The following is a 23,641-nucleotide window of genomic DNA, read 5'->3' as shown; positions in this document are numbered from 1 at the left end:
CTAGCTGGACTTCCTTCAGCAGCTTCCTTATTTGAGTGGGATACTCCCTTTTCCACAGCCCGATTATTTGCAGGTTGGATGCGGGTTGTGCAAAGGCTGGGCACAGCTTCGTCATTCCCAAAAATAAACGGTAAAAAATACCGTTTAAACAATAAGGGAATATGTTCAATCCCTTCAGAAAATACTGAGACAAAATTAAAAATAGGCAAATCCTATTTTAATATGAGAAGGTATAATTCAGGAGATAAAGTTGAAAATTCAGAAGCACACTGTAAATGCTAAGTTAAAGAAGACCTAGAGTAGAGGTGACCTTGGGAAGGGAGAAGCCTAATAAAGTTGGATGAAGCTGCCCCAGGGCCACCTGGGTAATTATATTTGGACAAAATTTATCCTAGACATAACCAGAAGAAGTAAGAGCTGAAAATGAACCAGTACAGATATAGATGGATGAAAGTGAATGAAGGGAAAGTATATTTGATCCATGCAGGCATCCAAATTATGGAGCCAGTTTTGTTCTATCAATGTGAAATGTAAATAGAGACATTTCTGTTTGAGATATGGTACATCTGACATAATTAAGAAGTAATTCTTAGGGGAGGAACTCCCTCTAGGAATTCCAATGTGTGATGTGGGTTTACCATACACTCCAAAGGAAATACTTTTCTGCTTGAAGAACAGCATCTCATGGAATAAGCATTTTGTCAAGAACTGATCTGGTCTCCAAACATCATTTTATGGACAAGTAAATTCAAATTCAAAGAGGTGAAGTGACTCTCTCCAAAATTGTGGATGATTACAAATTAAAACTCAACGTAGGTTTCCTGTGTGTGTCAGTTCATTTCATTGTTTGTTTCCATGTTTTCACTGAGTGGCAAGTGGGCAAGCCTGCCTTAAACCAGTGCTTTCTCATTTTCATGCCATTTGTCTAAATCAGCTATAATATGAAGGAGGAGTGGTAAAGTTTTTAGTAGTAAGGACTGGTATGGGGTTGGTTGTATAATTCTATCTGGGGAAGGAAGAAGTGGGGAAGGCTTTAGGGCATGCCTTTAAAATGATCATGAGTATAAAGAGAAAAGTTGTATGGGAGTTACTGATTTTTTAGAGTGCATGAGAGAGGATGTACATGGAATAAGTACATGGAAATGCAGACTCCAAGTGGAATTCCAGATCAATAAAGTGTTCTTCAGGACTCTGCTCAAATAGTACCTCCTACAAAGTGTAGGATAGGGATGCCTGAGTGGCTTAGTGGTTGAGTGTCTGCCTTTGGCTCAGGGTGTGATCCTGGGGTTTTGGGATTGAGTCTCGCATCAGGCCGTCCACATGGAATCTAATTCTCCCTCTGCCTATGTCTCTGCCTCCTTCTCTCTCTATCTCCCAGCCTCCTTCTCTCTCTATCTCTCATGAATAAATAAAATCTGTTTTTTTAAGTGTAGGACATAACACTGATGAATGTCCTTATCCTTTGGACACCCTTTCAACTTGATTTCAGCCTTCAATTTTACAGCTATGGAATCTAGTACCCCAAGATTTCTGCTGATTCTAAAATCACTTCCTCATAGAAATGATTCCATTCCATCTCGTATACTGACTTTATACCATTCACTTAAGAAACTGTCATGCTCATGATTTCATGAAGTTAGTAACTTTAATGAACATTTGCACGATTCTGGGAAAAAAATTCACACCAACACCACACATGCTTCTACCATTTCCCAGCTTCCCTCTTCATATTCTCTCCTACCTTCTTATATCCCAACCTCCAATCACTAGACTAGAGTGATCAAATAATTTATTATTGCCCAGATTAGAACATTTTGAAATTAAAAGAGGATGTTACTAATAATACACTGGAATGATAAGTGTAAACCTGGACTATGTGGGAGAAAACAAGATGTAGGTTTTCCCACAAATATGTGACCCTTAACCACTGTGAGCAGGCCTATAGGAAATGTAGTTCTGTCTCCTCATCTTTGAGGACTTCCCTGACTAGTAAACTTTCCCAGGACCCTAAGGCATTCCAAAGAATACAGTTTTCTCTAACTCATTATACTTGTTTGATTCCTTACATAATTATTAATGGATTATCTCTCCCCTAACTTTGTTTATGCTTCCCACAACACTTTTATTCTTTTAAAGCAAGACACAATTAACCTCAATATAATCCTTTATGTACACATCTATCTTTTCTACTAAACAGTAAGCTCCTTCGGGGCAAAGACCATATCAACTTCATTATAGCAAAATATTCTAATTGCCTCCAAATATCTGTTTTCTCCTTTTCCTATCATAATAGAACCTTAAGTTTTAGCTAAGCACATGGCCACCCAGAATTAAAACTGTATTTCTCAACCAGCCACTTTCATAGCTAGGAATAACCATGTGATAAAAAATGTATACAGCAGAATAAGAGTTGTTAGTTACGCATGAATTTTTTTGGCATTCCCTCCCCTTTACCAATTCATATTCCTACTAGGTGGCATATGAATTTGATTGCATAGCAAAAAGTATTATAAATCACCAATTGTATATGTGATCCTTTACATTTACCATCCTCTTACATCAGTAAGTTGGGATCATGGGACTATCTCTTACCATGTGATTGAAGCAGGAGTTGTGTCACCTTCAGAAAGAGTCAATTAAGACCCAATGTGTATTTTCCATTTCTTTTTTTCCACAATGGACTTGCAGGCCACTAGTGCCAGATATATAGCAATGAGAAAAGCCACTGGACCCATATGAGGCAACTCAGATTTAGAGCAAGTTTGTTACTATAACATAGTCTGGTGGTATTTGACTAGAGTAGATAATGAATCACCTTAAGGCTATGCAGTCAAGTGCAACATCTGATGGGTAACAGAGCCATGATACAGAAGGATCTGGGTCCCTGACTTATGAAGAAAACATATCACATTGGAATTTAATTTATCTGGAAAATAAATACCCATTTCTTTAAGCCACCACTAATTTGGGACAATTTTTCAGCAGTCTAGTTCATTCTCATTAACATTTTTGTAGTTCTTATAGTGTCTTGTATGGTATCTCACTTACCAGAGATACTCATTTGAACATCTGGTGAATTGACATGGGGTGGATGAGGATACAGTGTGAGAAGATAAAGAGCATTTAGGCAAAAGTATATTAAGGGGCAATCCATGAATGAGGAAAAGCTATTTACAAAGTCTAAACATCTGGAGGCACCAGGGTGGCTCAGTGGTTGAGTGTCTGCCTTTGGCTCAGGGTGTGATGCTGGGTCCTGGGATCAAGTCCTGCATCAGGCTCCTGCAGGTAGTCTGCTTCTCCCTCTGCCTATGTCTCTGTGTCTCTATATATGTCTCTCATGAATAAATAAATGGAACTTTTTTTAAAAAAGAAGAAGTCTAAACTTCTGGACAAGATTTCCTGGCATTGTTTTCCAATCGGCATACCGATTGGAAAACAGTCTAAAACCAGAGGACTGTAATCCCATAGGTCTAATCACACCTACAGATGGGTTGGGTGGGCAGTAGGGGTGGGGGTGGGGGTTGGGGGGTGGTACTTGCATTATGCTTTCTTTAAAATGTGAATTAGTTGTAAATATTCATAAATAGAGTTTACATGGAAATCTGATTCCAGCTTATTTTGAAAAATTAAAAAACCTGGAAAATTAGGGCATATAGGGAACCATGGCTGCCCCCTTTAGTCAGGACATGAGTAACCAGTTCATGATGACTATGACATTGCCTTTCCAACACTGAAGCTATTTGTCAATTGCCGTCTTTACCACAGTGCTTGCTTGCTTGCTTTTTAAAAGCTTGGTCTGCTTCCATAGGCAATCTTACAAATAACTGAGATTGAGAGCTGTACCCAAGATATTGGAACACCTGCCTTAGACATTTGCTTTAGGGGCAAGATCCTAGGGCACAAAGGTTGAACAACAAGAACAAAAGGAAGTAGGAGATAACAAGAGACAGCAGGATAGCCAACAGTGGGATCTCAGGCAACAAATTGTGATGGCAGAAGGCATTTATATGAGCAGGTGTGAGGAGAGGACAATGATCCCAGGAGGCATATGACCATCATATTCTCTGCCTGTTCTCTTAGCCCCACAAAAGATGAAGTGGACCCCAGGCCCCAGGCCTAATGTAAGAACCATATGCTGTTGTGCTCTTTTGAGCCCTGCTCCTAGATCTTGATAGAATTCTTGACAACCTGAATGGTGATTGGTGCTTCTCCAAAGACTTGAAAGATTGAGAGGAAAATAGATAGCCTATTCGTCTCCCCCTACTCATCTTGGTTTCAATACGAAATGTGAAGATAGAAGGTGAAATACAAGCAGAGACAAAATGAGGTTGTAAATCAAACACTTTCTTACTTTCTTTGCTCACGAAAGCTTGTTGAGTGCTTAAGAGAGGAAGCGAAAGAGCAAGATGTGGAAAGGGAGGGAGGAAGGGAGGAGACTTGCATTGAGACAAAGGGAAAAGTTGTATTGTTGTTTTTCAGTTAATCTCTTGGTGTTGGTGGGTGTAGAGACCCAGATGTTAGCGCTAATGCAATATGCATTAGTCCATCACATTGGGAAATCTCTAGTCCCAGCAACAAGGAATTAATAAATCTAGTAATTGTGTCATGTTGGTAATATAGGCTAGAAAAAAGAATTGTGTAAATTGTTTGATAAATGGGCATGCCCAGATAGCATATGTTTCTGAAGCCTTCCACAGAGACTGACCCAAAGGTTGCCCAGGTATTTCTTCTCTTCCATTCTGCCCTCTGGGAGGAGGTGGTATGAAACAGGATGGTCATTTATTGAGTGTGGCATGGGCATCGAATTAATAGCATACAAAATCAATTCTCTATGCTTTGTTTCTTATCAAACCCATCCCCAGAACATGAGTTCTCTAAGGCAATTAGAAATAATCACAGGCTTGCCAAAATGTTCTTTTCTATTTTTTTAAACATTAAAAATCAAAATGTGGCTCAGTTTTAGCTCTTAAGAGGCTCAGGTTCCCCCCCCCCCCTTTTTTTAAATAAAATGAATGACTAAGCAGTTGTCTGCAGCATCAGGACACTATATATGCATCCAGAATGATATATGCAATATGCTTTGGAGAAATTTCTTCATTTCTCTTTTGATTTTCTGCAGCATGTAGAAAGGTATAAAATTAAAAAATGATTGTGTGACAGCATCATCACAAATTCTTGTACCTCTTCCATGTGCTAAACTCTACACAGAGGTAAGGATATGGGGGAAGCAAAAGAAATCCAAGAAGTGAAGGGCATCTGAAAAGGAAGTATCTTGAGGACAGAATCATATTTACCACAATTATATCAATTTATTTCCTGTTAGAAGATTCTTGTACCATTTACGATGTAGGCTTGAGAAAACCAATGAAAACCATTGAAAGCTATGTCCCCATGTATAGCCAAGGTGATTAATCTCTTAGAGGCTGAAGACACAGTAATTTGAAGGTACCACACATCACAATCAACACAAGTGATTATTGACTATATCTGTGTGGATGGACTCTCTGGCAGGACTCTCATGCCAGTCAGAAAACCACCATGTTCACATTGCTATAAATATGCCTTCTGCCGTCAATAAGCTTTGGAAACAAAATCCACATCCACAGTCTTCTTAACATTAGCTTGACTTCAGTTTTTTTCTCTAGAGTGTGGACCCAAGAGGGCAAAAGATCTTTATCTTTTGTGTCAATCCAGATAGTTTTATTTGTAGTAGCTCCTCGGGCACTGTGCTGAGGCCACTTCCAGCTGCAGTGCTATGACTGATTAGCCATGTCTAACAGGGGTAAGGAAAATGAGCATTGTGATATATTCTCTGGGTGTTTGCCAGCCCTGTCCTAAACTCTCCACTTTTTACTTTCTAAAATATCTATAGTTGAGTCCTAGCTATCTCCTTCACAAGATTTCCTTTGGCATGCAACATCTAATTGTGAATCAACAACGCTTTCTCGTGCAAGTAAGATGGAGCTGAGAATCTCATCAGCAGGACTGCTTCCTGTAGGTCAGACCCTCCGTATTCCATAATTACTGTGCCTTATTCAAAATACAAAAATCAGTTTCTAGAGTAATGTGAAATGTGATAATGTATCTTTAAAATTAGTCTGAAAATAAATGAATGAAATCATCTAGGAGTCTGGAAAATAATTTTAACTCTAATGTTTAAGCCTGACTAGAGCTCAAAAAAAAAAAAAATGGCAGAAAAGTGGAAAAGGCAAGAAAGTGAGAGAGGAGTTGGCTGAACTTTACATGTTAAGTGGCAAGGAAGCCAATAAGGAATTTGACTCTAGGAGTGAAGAGAAAATTTCCAATCTGAAAGATATATTATATTAGTCAGGGTTCTCCAGAGAAACCGTGTGTGTGTGTGTGTGTGTGTGTGTGTGTGTGTGTGTGTACACACATACAGAAAGAAAGAGAGAATGAATATGAGGAATTGGCTCATGCAGTTATAGAGGCTGAGAAGTCCCACAATCTGCCATCTGCAAGCTGAAGACCCATAAAAACTATTGGTGTCATTCCAGTCTGAGACTGAAGGCCTAAGAACCAGAACTGATGATGTAAGTCCTAGTCCAGAGATAGGAAAAGACCAATGTTTCAGCTCAAGCATTCAAGCAAAGAAAGCAAATTCTCCCCCGTTCTGCCTTTTTGTTCTATTCAGTCCCTAAAAAGGTCAAATGATACTTGCCACATTGGGAAGGTTATCTTCTTTACTCAGTCTGATTCAAAGGTTAATCTCATTTGGAGACGTCCTCACAAATACACCCAAAAATAACGTTCAACCAAGTATCTGGCCGTCTCACCACCTAGTCATGTTGACACATAAAATTAACCATTGCTCACATTAAAGGAATAAATTATATGCTGCAGAGGGGAGGCTAGACATGAGACATAAAGGAAATGGAGTTGACCAACATAGAGGAAGAAGATATACTTGTTGTGGTTTTAAAACATGTCTGCAAATTATCTGACACTTCTATCAAAAGTTGGAGTCTAATTATCCACCAATGAACAATGGCTGGCCTTAGTCATGTCACTAAGACTTCCTGTGAGAGGCTAGATCATGAAAGGGGACCCAGCTTACTCTCATCCCTTCTCTCAACATGTATGTTTGGAACTCTGAGCCACAAGGTAAGATATTATGCTGGAGAGACCATGTCAAAAGACTACATGAGAATAAAGGAAGAAGCTGAAGGAGCCCCATCTGTTCAGCCGCCACTTGACTGTGCCACCAGGCAACATCAACCTTCAGACAGTTGAGTGAACGAAGCTTCAGGCATCCTAGTCACCACTGTCTGACTCAATATTGCACAGGCTCCAACTGAGAATTGCCAGCTGAGTTCAGCCAACTCCAGGACCACCAGAGATAATAACGATCATCATAAGTATTGTCATTGTTTTAAGCCACTAGGTTTGGGGGTGCTTTGTTACACAGTTAATAGATAATCAGAATTGAGCCTTGAAATTCATTTTTTCCTGAGCCTCTTTCTCTTTATCAAGGATAAGAATAGGCCATCTCTAAATGTCTTTATAATTCTAAAAACATATTGGAGAATCTAAGCTAAAGTCAAAACTGATGTGAATAGATAGTATTTGAGGTAAATTTTGGGATTAGGTGAATCCCATATTGTGCCTCTTTTCTTTTCTCTCCTTCAAAGTACAGACTTCTCATGGTGCCTGGGTGGCTCAGTCAGTTAAGGGTCTGGCTCTTGGTTTCAGCCCAGATCATGATCTCAGGATGATGGTATTGAGCCCTGAGTCAAGCTCCTCATTCAGTGGGGAGTCAGTTTGGGATTCTCTCTCTCTCCCTCTACCCTTCCCCCTGCTCTCACTCTCCCTTTCTCTCTCTCTCTCTCTCTCTCTCTCAAGTGAATAAATAATTTTTTAAAGCAAATTACAGGCTTCTCTGTCCAGCACTGCCTAGGGAGAAATGCCATAGGACTGAAACCAGGGTCTTGGCTCTTTGTCTCCCAAACCCAAGCCTTTAGGAAACCACATGCATTTTTGAGAGATAGAAGAAAAGAAGTAAAGTAGCAAGCAGGAAGAAGCAGAGTAGCTTGGAAAAAAAATATAGGAGCAGGAGAGAGACAAACCACCCCCTCACAACTAGAAGGAGATTCCTCTGGACTGAGGTTGGACTAGAGAGAAAGGAAAGAAAGATCTGAGCTTCATGCAAGCAGGGAGGGCTGTGAGTATTTCCTTGGCAGCAGCCTGAAGGAGCAGTAAATCTCCAGAGAAGAAAGATATGTCTGGACAGTAGGATTCTGGGAGGACTTGAAATAGAGCCCCATGTCCCAAACATGGCATGAAGCCCCAGAGAATTACCAAGCAGGAAGAACCTGAAAATCAAAATAAGTTGACATATAAAAAATGAAGAGATGTGATTTTTCTTGTCTTCCTGAGTCTGTGAAGGGTGATTCATATCCTACACTGGGAGTTAGGAGTGATCAGAGATATTTCAAGAACTGATGAGTTGAGCTTCCAGGATCTGGAGAAGTTTTTTGCCTGATTTGGGAGAGGAGAGAGTATTTTTCCTATAAGAGAGGGCAATGAGGAAAGTTCATGGGGAATGGGGAAAAAGAAAACAGAACGTGTTTTTGCAGATGGTCCCTTTGCCAAACCATGTAGGTTTAGGTGACAGCAAAAAAAAGAAAGGGGTGTGTGTATGTGTGTGTGTGTGCGCGCGTGCACGTGTATGTGTATGTGTATGTGATTGTGGGACATGAAAACACAAGCCACACTAATCTCAAAGCAAAGGACCACACATTGTGGGAGACTGAGACCTTTTCCCTCTTATATGGATAAAACAATTTTGCTGCAGAAATGAAGAGGGAGGCAGCACTGCTGAGGGTCAGGTGCAGTGACAGGTGAGGCACTCTCTCTCCCAAGCAGCTTCTAGACCTGTGGACCATAAGAAGAGAGCAGAGTAGGGCAGAAGATTCAGGAAAGACTATTCAATTGTTCACATGAAATTTGCCTGAAGATATCCAGGAACATTTAGGGGCTGGAGTTTTTAAGGTATGTTCACTGAGACAACATACCATGGATATTAAAATATTTGCCATAAAAATGACATGATATTACCTTTAGAGTGATAAAGTCTTGGAAAACTCAGGTTCCAAAATCATTTCTTTTGAATCTAGAATGCATTCTAAAATGATTCTATGATCTAATTGGCAATAACTAAGCCTCTGATAGACCACTGTGCAAATCTAATTCTATGATTCTGGGTAATTGTGAAATTAAGTTTAGTCAGAAAGCTTCATTTCCCTCTATTTCTTAAGCCATGATCTAAATAAACACTGCTTTTTAGAATTAATCTCTCTTTCCCACATACACTTATAGAAGTGTGATTGTTTCTCTATAGCAGCAATTATCACAATCTGATTTGGGTTAGTCTGTTATGTTTGTAGCTGACTCCTCACAAGACTGTGAGCTCTGGAAAGGCAGTGACCTTACACTTTTCATTATGCGCCTCTCACAATTCCCCTTATAGAGCACTGTGTTCAATGTTCATTCATTCATTCATTGAAAACAAGTTTATAGAATATCTGTTTTGTGCCTAGCACTGTGCTTAATCAATGCTTCAGGGAACTGAAAATGAAAAGCTTCTCATTTGTGGTAACTAAGCTATTAGGAAAGCTAAGATGTTTCTAAAGGAAAATATTTTTTAAAAGAAGAGTAGTCACAAAAAAAGTCTCTCTGGGGGCATCTGGGTGGCTCAACTGGTTAAGTGTCTGACCCTTGATTTTGGCTTAGGTTATGACCTCAGTGTTGTAAGATCAGGCCCCATGCTGGCTCCACACCAGGCATGGAGCCTGCTTAAGATTCTGTCTCTCCCTCTCTCTCTGTCCCTCTCCACCTTCAACCCCAACTTGTCCTGGCTTTCTTTCTCTCTCTAAAAATCAAGTAAGTAAGTAAATAAATAACAAATCTGTGTGATCACTTTTAACTATTTTATTTAGGGCATTTTCCTCTATGTTCCTAAGAAAGACGAACTTACAATGTTCAGTTTTTATATAACTTTGGTATTTGTATAAGAGTTATAATAAGTTTGTATATTACTTAGAAATCATTGAATTTTTATGATTATCAATAATTTTTATATCATCAAAATCTATTCTCTCAAGCTTAGTAGAATTCATCAATAAAATCTGAGTCTAACGTAAAGAGTTTTGAACCCATCATTCTGGTCCTCACAACAACAACAAAAAAATGTGAAAAACTGAAAATCAACAACTGTTCTTGGATACAACAGAGTATTGAGACCACAAGGCAAACTGCTGCCCCCCAAAACTGAAGAGACAGACAGATGGATAGAGAGAGTCACAGCTTATTGGGAACAGAAGCCACTGGAGCCAGGAACTGGTAAGAACGTAAAAATGGCCATTTACCAGTTGTCGGAGACTGAGCATGGGCTTGCTTAAGGGATAAGACTCCTGGAAGCCCAGCATTAAGGGTCTTTCCACACGTTTGTGAGCTTTACACTCATCAGCTCCACCAGCTTCTTACAGTGAAGATCAGAGACAAATCCTCTAGTGCTCTAACAGAGGAAGGGGGAAAGTAACTATTCTGAAATATGGTCAGATCATTCTGTTCTCTTTAACAAAAACCTCCTTTCAAGAGAAACAGTTTCACCAGATCCTAACTGATATGGGGCAAAGGAAATGCTCAGAACCAAGTCCCTCTAGCTACTCAGGTGGCAGGAGGAAATGCACAATTCCAGTGCCATCAAGCCTTTCTGTCTCACCTAAGGGGAAGAAAAAGCTGACAAGTAATTGTAAAGATCACACTCCAGGCACAGGTCCACTAAAAGACTGAGGTCTAATCATGGTAGATCATAGAACACTTCCTCTTCACACCTTACTGCCACATCAGCAAGACTCCTTTATAACAGGAAAGTACAGAAGAAAGAACTGCAATATTCGGATTCCGTTTAAAAAGGAGACTTTAGGGGCATCTGGGTGGCTCAGTTGGTTAACTGTCTGCCTTTGGCTCAGGTCATGATCCCAGAGTCCGGAGATCAAGCTCTGAGTAGGACTCCCCATCAGCGGGGTGTCTGCTTCTCCCCCTGCCTCTCCCCCTGCTCATGCTTTCTCTCTTGCTCTCTCAAATAAAGTCTTTTAAAAATAAATAAGTAAAATAAACAAAAAGGAGTCTTTAGAGAAACCCAAAGGCAATAAAACATAAAAACAAGGACACTAGGGATCCCTGGGTGGCGCAGCAGTTTAGCGCCTGCCTTAGGCCCAGGGCACGATCCTGGAGACCCAGGATCGAATCCCACATCGGGCTCCTGGTGCATGGGGCCTGCTTCTCCCTCTGCGTATGTCTCTGCCTCTCTCTCTCTCTCTGTGTGACTATCATAAATAAATAAAAAAAATAAAAATAAATAAAAATATATTAAGAAAAACAAGGACACTAGAGGAAATTTTAACCTCTGACACCTGCAGAACAGCAAACTGTAAACACAACCTGACTCCTAGCCAGATAAATGTAATACCTGACACTAAAGGTCAATTTGCCTCAGTTTTTAACCAATACATCATGACCAGCTATCAATAAAGAGTTGCAGGATAAAGGTAAAACCACACCAAACAAAAACACAATCTCAAGACACAAAAGAAGCATCAGAACAAGACTCAGAAATGACAGATTTTGAAATTATCAGACTGAGAATATAAAATAACTATAATTAATATACTAAGGACACTAATGTGAGATTTAACAATATAAAAGAATAGATGGGTAATATAAGCAGAGAAATGGAAACTCTAAGAAAGAATCAAAACTAAATGCTAGAAATTTAAAAAGGTAACAGAAATGAAGAATGCCTTTGATGGCCCATCAGTACACTGAAAATAGTTGACAAAAGAATCAGTGATCAGTGATATAAGATTTAAAGAAGCATCAATAAAGGGGCACCTGGGTGGCTCAGTGGTTGAGGGATCCTGGGATCAAGTCCCACATCGGGCTACCCATAGGGAGCTTGCTTCTCCCTCTGCCTAGGTCTCTGCCTCTCTCTGTATCTCTCGTGAATAAATAAATAAAATCTTTTAAAATAAATAAATAAAGCTGTGTCAATAGAAACTTCCCAAACTGAAAAGCAAAGAGAAAATAGTGTTTTTAAAAAGGAACAGATATCCGAGTATTGTGGGACACAATTCAAAGGCTATAACACATCTATAATAGGAATATGAGAAAGAAAAGAGAGAAAGGAACAAAATATATCTAGGCAAGAATGACTAAGGATTTTCCAAAATTAGAAACAAACACCAAACCTCTAATCAAGGATCAGAAGACACCAAGCAGGATAAATAGTAGCAAAACAAATAAACAAACAAATGACACCTAGGCATATTATACTCAAACCACAAAAAACAAAAGCAAAAAACTTTTGAAAGCAGAAAAAAATCTTTACCTCTAGAATAAAAAGTGTAAGAATTCTATCAGTCTTCTCTTCAGAAACCATGCAATCAGGAAGAGAGTAAATGAAATATTTAAAGTATTGGGGGGAAAAAACCTATCAGCCTAGATTTCTATATACAGTGAAATTATTCTTCAAAAATGAAGGAAAAATAAAGGCATTCTCAAACAAACAAAAATTGAGGGAATTTGTTGCCAGTAGATTTGCCTTGCAGAAAATGTTTTGAAAAAATTCTTTAGAGATGGAAAATGATAGGTAAGAAAATTCAGTCTACATGAAGAAAGGAAGAGCAATAATATAGGAATAAATGAAAATAAAAGAAAATATTTTTCTTATTCATAATCTATCTAAAACGTAACTGTTCAAATGATAGTAGCAATAATGCATTGGATGATTATAGCTTCTAGATAAGTGAAATGAATAACAGCAATGTTCTAAGGGATGAGAGAGAAGATTGGAAATGCTGTGTTAGGAAATATCTGTAGTACTTGTACAGTGGTCTAGTGTTATTCAAAAGTGGGCTTAGATTAGTAAATATATATATTGCAGATTCTAGGGCAACCACTAAAAAAATGTAAAAACTTGTGATTGGCATGCTAAAGAAGGAGAGAAAATGAAATCATTATAAAAAGCTGAATTAGGGGCACCCGGCTAGCTCAGTTGGAGGAGCAGATGACTTTTCATTTCGGAGTGATGAGTTCAAGGCCATGTTGGGTGTAGGGATTATTAAAAAAAAAAAAAAAAAAAAGCTGAATTAAAATCAGAGAAAATAGAAAACAATATGAAGATAACAAAGTAACAAAGAGTGAGGAGTAGAAAATGGTAAAAAAAAAAAAAAACAGGGCAGTTAATTCATCCAACTTTCTGGATAATCACTGTAAATGTGAATGGTCTAAATTCACCAATTAAAAGGCAGAAAACTGTCAGCGTGGATTAAAAACAACAAAAACAGACTCAGCTCAACAATAAACTCATTTTAAGTATAAATTAGTAGATTAAAAGTAAAGGGATGAAGAGGACCTCAGGCAGCTGAGTCAGTCCAGGTCAGCAAGATGCCCCAGGTTAGGTGACATAAGTGGCCTCCCTTTTAGTGCACAGTGCTATAGGGTCTGCTGTGTAACCTACTGCTCCTGGGAGAGACTGCTTGTGCACCCCAGCTCAAGAGGGCCCTCTTGGACCTGGAGCAGACTCTGGTAAGCAGATATGTTGCAGCAGTGGCTCACTGGGGTAAGGATGTAATCGGTGCCTTGAGAGAAAGTGCTACAAGTTAGTGGGGTGAAAATGTTGGAGACACCAGAAAGTATCCTTGCTGAGTTCTATCATGACTTGCAGAGGAATACCTTCTACCCAGCCCTCATCAGCTACTGGCCTCTTGGTGACCATGGTCTGGGAAGACCTCAGTGAAGTCTGCACCAACTTGGCTGAGGCTGTCCTGGACATCTTCACAGGAGACTTCAACATTCACATCAGTGCACAACCTGAGGGTGTTGCACAGGAAGACTGGTGGGAAAACGAAGCTCACAGAAACAGCCTAGACTGGTCCATGGAGCTGTAGGAATGTCATTCACACCAGTGCCTCCTGGAGGGAACCCACTGGGAAATCCAGCTGTGATTCCAGAGCAATGAACTGGTGGACTGGGCAAAAGGAGGCCACCATTGCAACATCTACCTCGCTTGAGCCTTCAGCCTGCCCTCTTCCACTCCAGCACCTGCCTAAGACCAACTAATTCTGTTGACAAGAACTTAAGCCCACACTTATGCTCTGTCCTCCTGTCCCAGATCTCAGACCACCTCCCTGTCTACCTTCTGCCCTACCCCAGCCCAGGGAGGTTGATCTACCAACATTATGTGCCTTTCAGTATCTTAAGCTAGCAAGAAATTGGACCATATCCTTTCTATACCAAAGTGGCAGGCAACCTTTGAGGTGTCTGCAAAAGTGATTATATAACCTTCCTTCCCCCAAAGGGTTGGACATGGTGCTATATAAAAAAAGTAAAGGATGAAAAAAAGATAAGTCATGTTAATATTAATTAAATAATATTATTCAAAGGAAGCTGAATTGCTTATATTAATGGCAGATGAAGCAGACTTCAGAAGCAAGGGTATTTTTCAAGGGTAAAGAGAATCATACATGTGATAAAGGGGTCAATTCTCTACGACTTAACAATCTTTAATGTGTATACACCTAACAATAGAGCATCAAAACATATGAGGCAAAAACTGATAGAATTTTAAGGAGAAATAGACAAATCCACTATTATGGTTGGAGATTTCAAAGCTCCTGTATCAGCAATTGACAGATCAAGCAAACAAAGAAAAACTCAATATTGTTAATGTATTGGTTCTTCCCAATATGATCTAAAGATTCAGGGCAATGTCAAACAAAATCCCAGCAAATTATTTTGTGAATATTGATAAAATGATTCTACAGTTTTTATTAAAAGGTAAAAGACACAGAATAACCAACACAATATTGAAGAACAAAGTTAACAGACTTATACTATCTGACTTCAAGACTTACTCTAAAGCCACAGTAATTAAGACAGTGTGGTATTGGCAAAATAATAGACAAACAGATCAATGGAACAGAATAGAAAGCCCAGAAATAGACCCACACAAATATGGCCAATGATCTTTGACAAGGAATAAAAGCAATTCAAATGGAAAAGGATAATCTTTTTAACAAATAGCACTGGAACAAATGGATATCCACATGGAAAAAAAATGACACAGACATTATGCCTTTACAAAAATGAACTCAAAATTAATCATAGACCTAAACATAAAATAAAAAATTGTGAAACTTCTACAAGTTAATACAGGAGAAAACCTACATTGGGTTTGAAGGTGAATTCTTAGATATAACCCAAAAAAAATCCATGAGAAAAAAAAGTTGATGTCAAATTTAATTTAAGTGAAAATGTTCTGCTCTGTGAAAGACACTGTTAAGAGAACAGAAAGACAAGCCACAGACTGGGAAAAAAAACTTGTAAAACCTACATCCTATGAAGAACTTGAATCTAAAATCTACAAAGAACTCTTAAATCTCAACAATAACAAAACAACCCAATTAATACATGGGCAGAAGATCTGAATAGACGCTTCATCAAAAAAAGATATACAGATTCTAAGAAGCCAATTGAAAAAGATGCTCAATATCATGTCATAAGGAATTGCAAATTAAAACAACAATGTGATACTATTACACAGCTTGTAGAATGGCTAAAATCCAAACACTAACCACAACAACAAATGGCAGCAAGGATATGGGAGCAACATGAACTCTCATGGGAATGCAAAATGACACAGCCACTTTGCAAGAAAGTTCAGCATTTTCTTACAAAGGTAAACAGAGGCTTACCATACAATCCAGCAATTGTACTCTCAGGCATTTATCCAAATGGGTTGAAAGCATGTTTGCACAAAATCCATATACAAATGTCTATGGCAGTTTTATGCATAATTGCCAAAACCAAAACAACCAAGTCCTTTGATAAACGACTGGATAAACAAACTGTGGTATACCCATGCAATGGAACAGTATTCAGCATATAAAGAAATAAGCTCTCAAGCCACCAAAAGATATGGAGGGAACTTAAATGCATATTGCCAAGTGAAAAAAGCATGCAAAGACTACACACTGTATCATTCCAATTATGTGACATTCTGGAAAAGGCAAAACTATGGATACAATAAAAAGATTACTGTTCGTGAGAAATTGAGGTGGGGAGAGATGAAAAGGTAGAGCACAGAAGATTTGTAGGATACTGAGAATTGTCTAACTGATATTATAATGTTGGATCGTTGGTTGCCAGGGTTTCTGGAGGATGAAGGCATAAATAAGTAGAAGACGAAATTTTTAGGATGAGGATTCTATTCTGTACGATATGGTAACGGTAGATGAGTGAAACTATATGCATTTGTCAAACTCTGAAATTTATTCTTATTTCTTTGATCAACTTAGCAAAGACTTTGTATTTATTGGTCCTCTCCAAGAATTAGATTTTGGCTTAATGATCTGGGTTAGACTTTTGGCTGTTATATGGTTAATTTTCCCTTTTCTCTCTTAATTTCTTCCCTTTACATTTCTGTATATTTTAATGCTATTTTTTCTATTTTCTTTAAGTGTATGCACAATTCATTTCTTTGTGGATTCCTAACAAATATATTTAATATTAGAAATTTTCATCTGGGTACCACTTTACAGGGTATAGCTACACACAAATGTGAACACACACATGTGAATACACACACACACACATTGCTCACATTATTTATTTCTAAATATTTGTAATTTCCTGTTGGATTTCCTCTATAATCATAGTTATTTAGAATAAGCATAATTGTATTTTTGTTTCCAGAAAACATGGCTTACTTGATTTTTAAATTGAGAAACTTGTTGAAGTATATTTTAAGGCCCAGGTGAGGGTTAATGTTGGTGAAGATTTCATTGAATTTTGAATGGAATATAAATTATTTTGCATGTATAAAATCCTATACATCTATTTCAATTACTTCTTGAATTTCTATTAGTTTCAGTTTAATATGTATCAAAGTTATACTGCAGGGTGCCTTGAGGTTTGTAACTCATATTTTCCTGATGAATTCTACTTTTACCAATATGATTTTATCTCACTTAATACTTCCACCTTAAATTCTATTTTCTCTAGTATTAAAATCAGCATAAACCTACTTTTAGTAGTTGTGAAATATATCTTTTTCCTGTCCCTTTTTAAAATTGTAATAGCAATACCAAAAACAAACACAGCTCTGGAGATGTAATTACAAAACAACTACTTTTTCTTTCTCTGCCTCCAAATCTGTTTTAGGGTGTCCTCTGCTTTCAGACAAAGATTAGATACGTCATATAGTTTTTTATTTTTCTGCGGTAGTAAAATCTTTGGCACTTCTAGTCTCAAATACAGGCTGAGTTTAATAACTTAAATGTTCATCCTTGTGTAGGAGACAACTTTTAAACTCCTTAAGTTACTTCTCATCCAGCTCAATCCTTGGGTTAGTAGGAAGCCAATCATCAGAGGGGTGGGCTTTCTTTACTTTTTCTCTTGCTAGACCTTCTACTTATACTCCTCTGCCTTGCTATTGATGATCTTTGACTTGAAGAAGAGAGAACAGAGGCAAGGGAGCAGGAAATTTTTGGCTTAACTAATACTGTTATAGTGATCTACCAGTAGAACTCTGCTTCTTTCTCTTCTAAAGCAGGGTTGAATCTGCTTCTTTCTCTTCTAAAACAGGGTTGAGAATCTCAAGTACACTTTCTTTTATGTGGGCAGATCCATCTCTATTCTAGCTGCTTACTTCCCCTTCCTCAGATCTATGGGCATTCAGTGATGTCTGTGGTTTCTCTGTATATGGTCTGTCATGCCTCCAGGGACCTAAGGTAGATAGGACCTAAGATGACTCCACGCCAGCTCTCTTTTATGTGGCTCACAGTTGGGCCCACAAAACACACGTCTGCATCCTTTTCTCTGATACAGGCCATACAAAGCCTTCTCTTTTACTCCATCTTCAAACCTCATGTCGTCTTTTAGATTTCTTAGAATAGAATCAGACACACTCTGTCCCCTAAATTCTCAGAGGCTCACCTAGTAAGTTCTTCAAGTTCTTTGTGGAAGACTTTCTTTTACTTTTATAGAGTGGGATTCTCCAAAAATCTTCTACTTACTTCATCTCTAAATCCAACCCTTTTATATGTTTCTTATGGGCAATGAGTATAAGGGACATGTAGCTGGATTTTGGTCACCTCTTTGAAAATTACATTCTGTGCCAGCCCCAGTGGCTCAGTGGTTTGGCGCCGCCTTCAGCCTAGGGCCTGATCCTGGACACCTGGGATCGAGTCCCACGTCGGGCTCCCTGCATGGAGCCTGCTTCTCCCTCTGCCTGTGTCTCTGCCTCTCTCTCTCTCTGTGTCTCTCATGAGTAAATAAATAAAATTTTAAAAAAAGAAAAGAAAAGAAAATTACATTCTGACCTAGAACCTCACCTTGGAATGTAATATCTGAAGTCTTAGTGATTTATCTAAAACCGTTTTAGCATATTGTTACATGATCTTTCCATATCACTCACTTTTAAGTATGTGCATCTCAGGGTTTTTAGATGAAAATAGCATTAGTCAACATTTTGCTCCAGTGTTTTCTAATATAGATTGTTTTTGATGAGAGGTATGATGCCAATTAGATTTTCATTTCTTTGAAGAAAACCTGTTTTCATCTTTCTGGAAAGTTTAAATTTTCTCATTATCCTCAATGTTTCTAAAATTTTATCCATAAAGTAAAATTACTGCATGTATTTTGCTCAATATGAAGAGTATCTCAAAAGCTGAAAAATCATTTCTTTCTTTCTTCATAATTACTTTCTTTGTTTTTCTTAATAATTTCCTCTTCTACATTCCTTCTTTTCTCTTCTATTAGAATTTCAAAATTTAGGTAAGATTGCTCTCAAATTTTTGGATTTCTATTCCATGAAAAAATATGACTTTTCTAAAATATATATGTATATATGTATGTATGCATATAGATGTCATCTTAAAAGTCTTTTGGGGAAAATTATCTTGTTCAATTACTCTGATTCATAAATATCAATCCAGCAGTGATATTAGGATGGGGGTTGGCATATACTCCTAGCTAGAGTGCCTGGAATTGCTGTTCTAATTGTGGAAGATTCTAAGGCCCTCCTAAAAGTTGCCATATACCTGGATATTCATCAGCTTCTCCCAGTCATTTGCTATTTTATCTTGTGCTACTAAGTCAGGTCAGAAGGGAAGATGTAAGCTACCCACATGTTCAGAATATATTTTCCCAATTTATCACCTTCACCATTTCCTTGTGCCCCCTCTACCTACAGAATCTTTGATTCTTAGCTTTGAACTTCTATAAAGCAACTGCCCAAGCTTCTGAATATCTCAAGTTCAATTACTGCCATGTATCCAACTCTATCTTCTTTCCATTTATTCAGGAATTTCTTAATATTTCTGCTTCACTGATGACTTCTTTAAAAATTTTAACACAATAATTATTTAATCCTTTAAAAAATATATTTATTATTTTTAGAAATGATGAACTGGAGGAAAGTTAGCTACCTACTCTTAGTTTGTTATCTTAACCCAGTTTCCCCAGAACACATTCAAGGAGACTCTCTTTTAAGAATGATATTCTAGGCATTAAGTTCAAGACCAACACATTTCATTATTTTTAGTCCTGGAGTCTGACTGTAACATTATAATCATGATAGCCAAGAATAGAGAAGGCCAGTATTTGAAATTGGCTTTGGCTGAGTCTGGGATGTTATGCTTGATATTATTTCTTTTTGTCCAGAATAATTAAATAATAGCTTTCATAAAGTGGATAGTTAGTCCCTTTAAAAAATACATCAACCGAGTATTGAAAAGCCACTATCTTTAAAGGAAAAATTATTTAACTGCACATGAGTAGTTGCACCACCAAGTTGCATCCACAAAAAGAATTCTGATCTTCAAAAGTGTTCATAAAAATCAAAATCACTTTGAGAACTCTGAGATGTTAAGTTTTCTCTACTAAGTGATTATACTTTTTAAAAACATGAATTAAGCATTTAATGGTCAAAATAAAATACAATATTCTAGGGCTAACTTTTTTTTGATAGTTTCATCATGTGTTATTCAATAAAAAAAAATTTAGGTACAATAGAAAAAACACCAAACCATTATGTGTCACTGTATGAGGGGGAGAGAAAGGGATAACTTAGTGGTTAAAAGCAAATATCCAAAAATTAACATGCCAGGTCTTTCATGAGTTGATTTTTTTTTTTTATTCAGTAAAGATGATAGAATCTCACCTTCCTTTCCTCCTCCATCATCATTAGCCCAGAAGGAAGAAGAGATAAAATGAATAAAGTCTAACTCTATTCTCTTTTGTCCCAAGGCATGGGATTGAAAATACAAATTTACAACTAGGAGCTAAAATGTAGGATTATATGTAAAAGACTCTTAATGATGGAATCAACCTTAGATTCAGAATACTTGCAGGTGGGCAATGATTCATACATTTCTAGAAAAGAGAAAGGGAATGTACGAGAGCAAATAATAAATGGATTAAAATGTTTGGGGTATTTATTTCAGGGGCCCTTAACCAGTGATCCACGGATCCTTAGTGAGACTTCTCAGAAGGTTTGTGACCCACTTGAATGTATATACAAAATTTTCTAGATGTATATACATAGGCGGCTTCCACCAGACCCTCAAAAGCTAGGTCAGAGCTCACAAATCTACAGCTTTGTTGACATCAATGATCAATGACCGAGAACCTGTAAGTTTGTAGAAATTTGACCAATGACTGAGCTACACTGTTCCCCCAAGGAGCCCTAGTCTTCTTGACATCAAGACCATACATTGCCTTGTATTCCACTTTAAGCTATTGTATAACGATTTTCTTTTTCAGATCTATAAACATAAAACGATATAAATTATACTATTCTACCCATCTTTAAATATGGTATTTGATGCCAAAACTTTAGATTTAGTAAGAGAATAAATCCCAGAAAGGAGAGGAAGTGATCTCTGCAATAGCATTGTCTGTTTTCTATTTTACCTTGAAGGTTTTTATATTAACATTACTTTTATAATTTTTCTAATGCTAAAAGAAATGCTCTTGAAAAGTGCACCATCTGTGCTTTGTCTGATTAGCTGGTCCAAATGGAATGGATGTCAAATTCTGAGTTCCTTTTATTTTTATGAAAATAAAAAGAAGCTTCACTTCTAACTCAGCTTTATGAGTGAATCAATGAGAAGTCATCTACTGCATAATCTTCCCCCTAGAAAGTGATAAATATTTACAGTATATAATGAGATTTCATGTCAAAAATTGATGGTATTTATTGTGTTTTAATAAAAGCAGATTTGGAAACATTAGTTTTATTAAACAAAAAACAGAATATTGTTTTAAAAATTGCCATTTTCATATTTGCTTTTTCTGTGGAGACCTTATATACAAAGGCAGATTTTTAGCTAACTATATTACTATGGAAATCAGCTCCAACTGAATAGAAATAGTACAAAATAATGAAAACACTAATACATCTTTACACATTGTATTATTCATCTATCAATTACTTTCCCTTTTGTGGGGCTCACTCTTCCAGGTTTGGCTGTTTAACAGTCATATTTTTTTTTACAATATTTATTCGCAATTTCTTTCCTCAATCTTGATCCTAAGAATTAACTAAAAAAGAATATTTAAAAGGTCATGTTGTCCTTTCCTGTGCAAATCTGGGAGATAAGGCTGTTACTAACGCATTTTCTAATTTTTTAAGTAAATGTTAAGGGGAACATTTGGTTCTCTTCTGAAAAGCTTTTCACAAACAGGTCAAATATGTTACAGGTGGCACAACCACACATGCTCCTTCGCACCCTGTCTAGGTCCCCTACTCCTGAGAAAGTGGCTTCAAAAGGATTATCTCTCACCATGGTTAGAGGATCATCTAAAACTTTGAGTTTTGAAGCTAATAGCTCTCCTCTGGTGAAAAGGCTCTTAAAGATGGATCTGGAGAAGGCAATGGTTTCTACAGCCAATGATGAAAACACATGGCCACGGACAACTCTCCATCAGAGATTATAACTCAGATGCTTCTCAGCATCTGGTATAAAATAATAGATGGTAGATGACCACAGCTAATGGGAAAGTACAGGATCACACAGACACTAAGATTTTCATCTTAAAACAATATTGTGCTGGCCAGAAAAAAAAACATATCTGTGTGCTAAATTCGGCCAGTGGGGCACCAGATTTGACCCCTAAACCACACAATATGACAAAGCTTAGGGGACTGATTCTATCCCTTCCTCTCTCACAATCACAGCAATTTATTTCTATAGTAAGTAACATGTGGTTTGGGGGCTGAGAAAGATACAGGAAAAATAGGCAGATATAAAGATGTGAGATTATCAGGTTAAGGTAACTTATATCTAGTTGTTCATTGTTTTTCAATCCAAAATCAATGTTGACCTTTATCAAATGCCTTTTCAGAGCCGTGTTATGATCATATTATTTTTTCCTCCTTAAATGTATCAATATGATGAAGGATATTAATAGAGGCCCTAATATGAAACCATCCTTGCATTTCCTCAATTGAACCTAGTTGTTTCTGGTACATTTTAATTGTTGCTAGATTCCATTAGCTAATGTTTTATTGAGAATGTTTCCACTGATGTGCATAAGAGATATTGTGCTTTAGTATTCTTTTTTGTGCAATATTTGTTAGATTTTGATATCTGTATTCATTACAAAAATAATTCAGTTCTTTTTCTAATGCTCTGAAAAAGTTTAAATATTATTAACTTATCATACTCATTAAGGTTTAGTAGACTTCTTTTATGAGTCTATCTGGGCCTGGTGTTTTTTGGAAATGGCTCTTTTCTATGGAAACAGTTTAAATTTTCTAAGTTTGGGAATATTTTGTATTCCTGAAAATAAAATATTTCATATAGATTTTCAAATATATTCAGATAGAGGGATCCCTGGGTGGCTCAGCGGTTTGGCGCCTGCCTTTGGCCCAGGGCGTGATCCTGGAGTCCAGGGATTGAGTCCCACGTCTGGCTCCCGGCATGGAGCCTGCTTCTCCCTCCTCCTGTGTCTCTGTCTCTCTCTCTATCGTGAATAAATAAATAAATAAAACTAAAAATAAACAAATATATTCAGATATCACAGCAAAATTATTTTATTGAGCTTTAAATTTCCTGTTTCTCAAAATTTCTCTCCTCTCTTTTAATAGTTCTTTTGCTATTGAGGTTCTCTCTCTCTCTCCTCTCTTTCTCTGCATGAAATTAACAATTTATTAGCTTTTTAAAAATAGAAGCTTATAAATAAAAGCTAAAGACATTTTTAAAACAAAAGCTTAAAAATAAAATTCACCATTATTCTATTTTCTAATTAATTCACCATTATTCTATTTTCTAATTGATTCATTCGTGTTGTCCTAGTAATGTCACATAGCAAACAACCACAAAATCTTCATGGCACTGTCATTTTTGAACTTCAGTGTTGCCTGGGACAGTTTCTCTCCAGGTCGTGGTGGGCGAAGCAGCTCTGTGTCATGCACTCGATAGCTTGTGCAGCTCTCCTCTATGTGTCTCTCATCCTCCTCCAGGCCAGCTGATGCTTCTGCAGCATTCCTTTATGTGTCTCTCCTCCAGAACCAGCAGGCTAGCTGATGGATGTTATTCTCAGGGCAAATGCA

General features: G+C 37.5%; 1 pseudogene; it reads left to right on the top strand.

Annotated features, from left to right (window-relative positions):
- The first annotated feature begins 8,560 nt into the window (after positions 1-8,560).
- Positions 8,561-14,093, top strand: LOC112661033 (nucleoside diphosphate kinase, mitochondrial-like; annotated as a pseudogene).
- Positions 14,094-23,641: the final 9,548 nt, after the last annotated feature.

This window comes from Canis lupus, chromosome 23 (genome assembly GCF_003254725.2).
Source record: "Canis lupus dingo isolate Sandy chromosome 23, ASM325472v2, whole genome shotgun sequence".
Lineage (NCBI taxonomy): Eukaryota > Metazoa > Chordata > Mammalia > Carnivora > Canidae > Canis > Canis lupus.
This window is presented reverse-complemented; position numbering and strand designations above follow the sequence as displayed.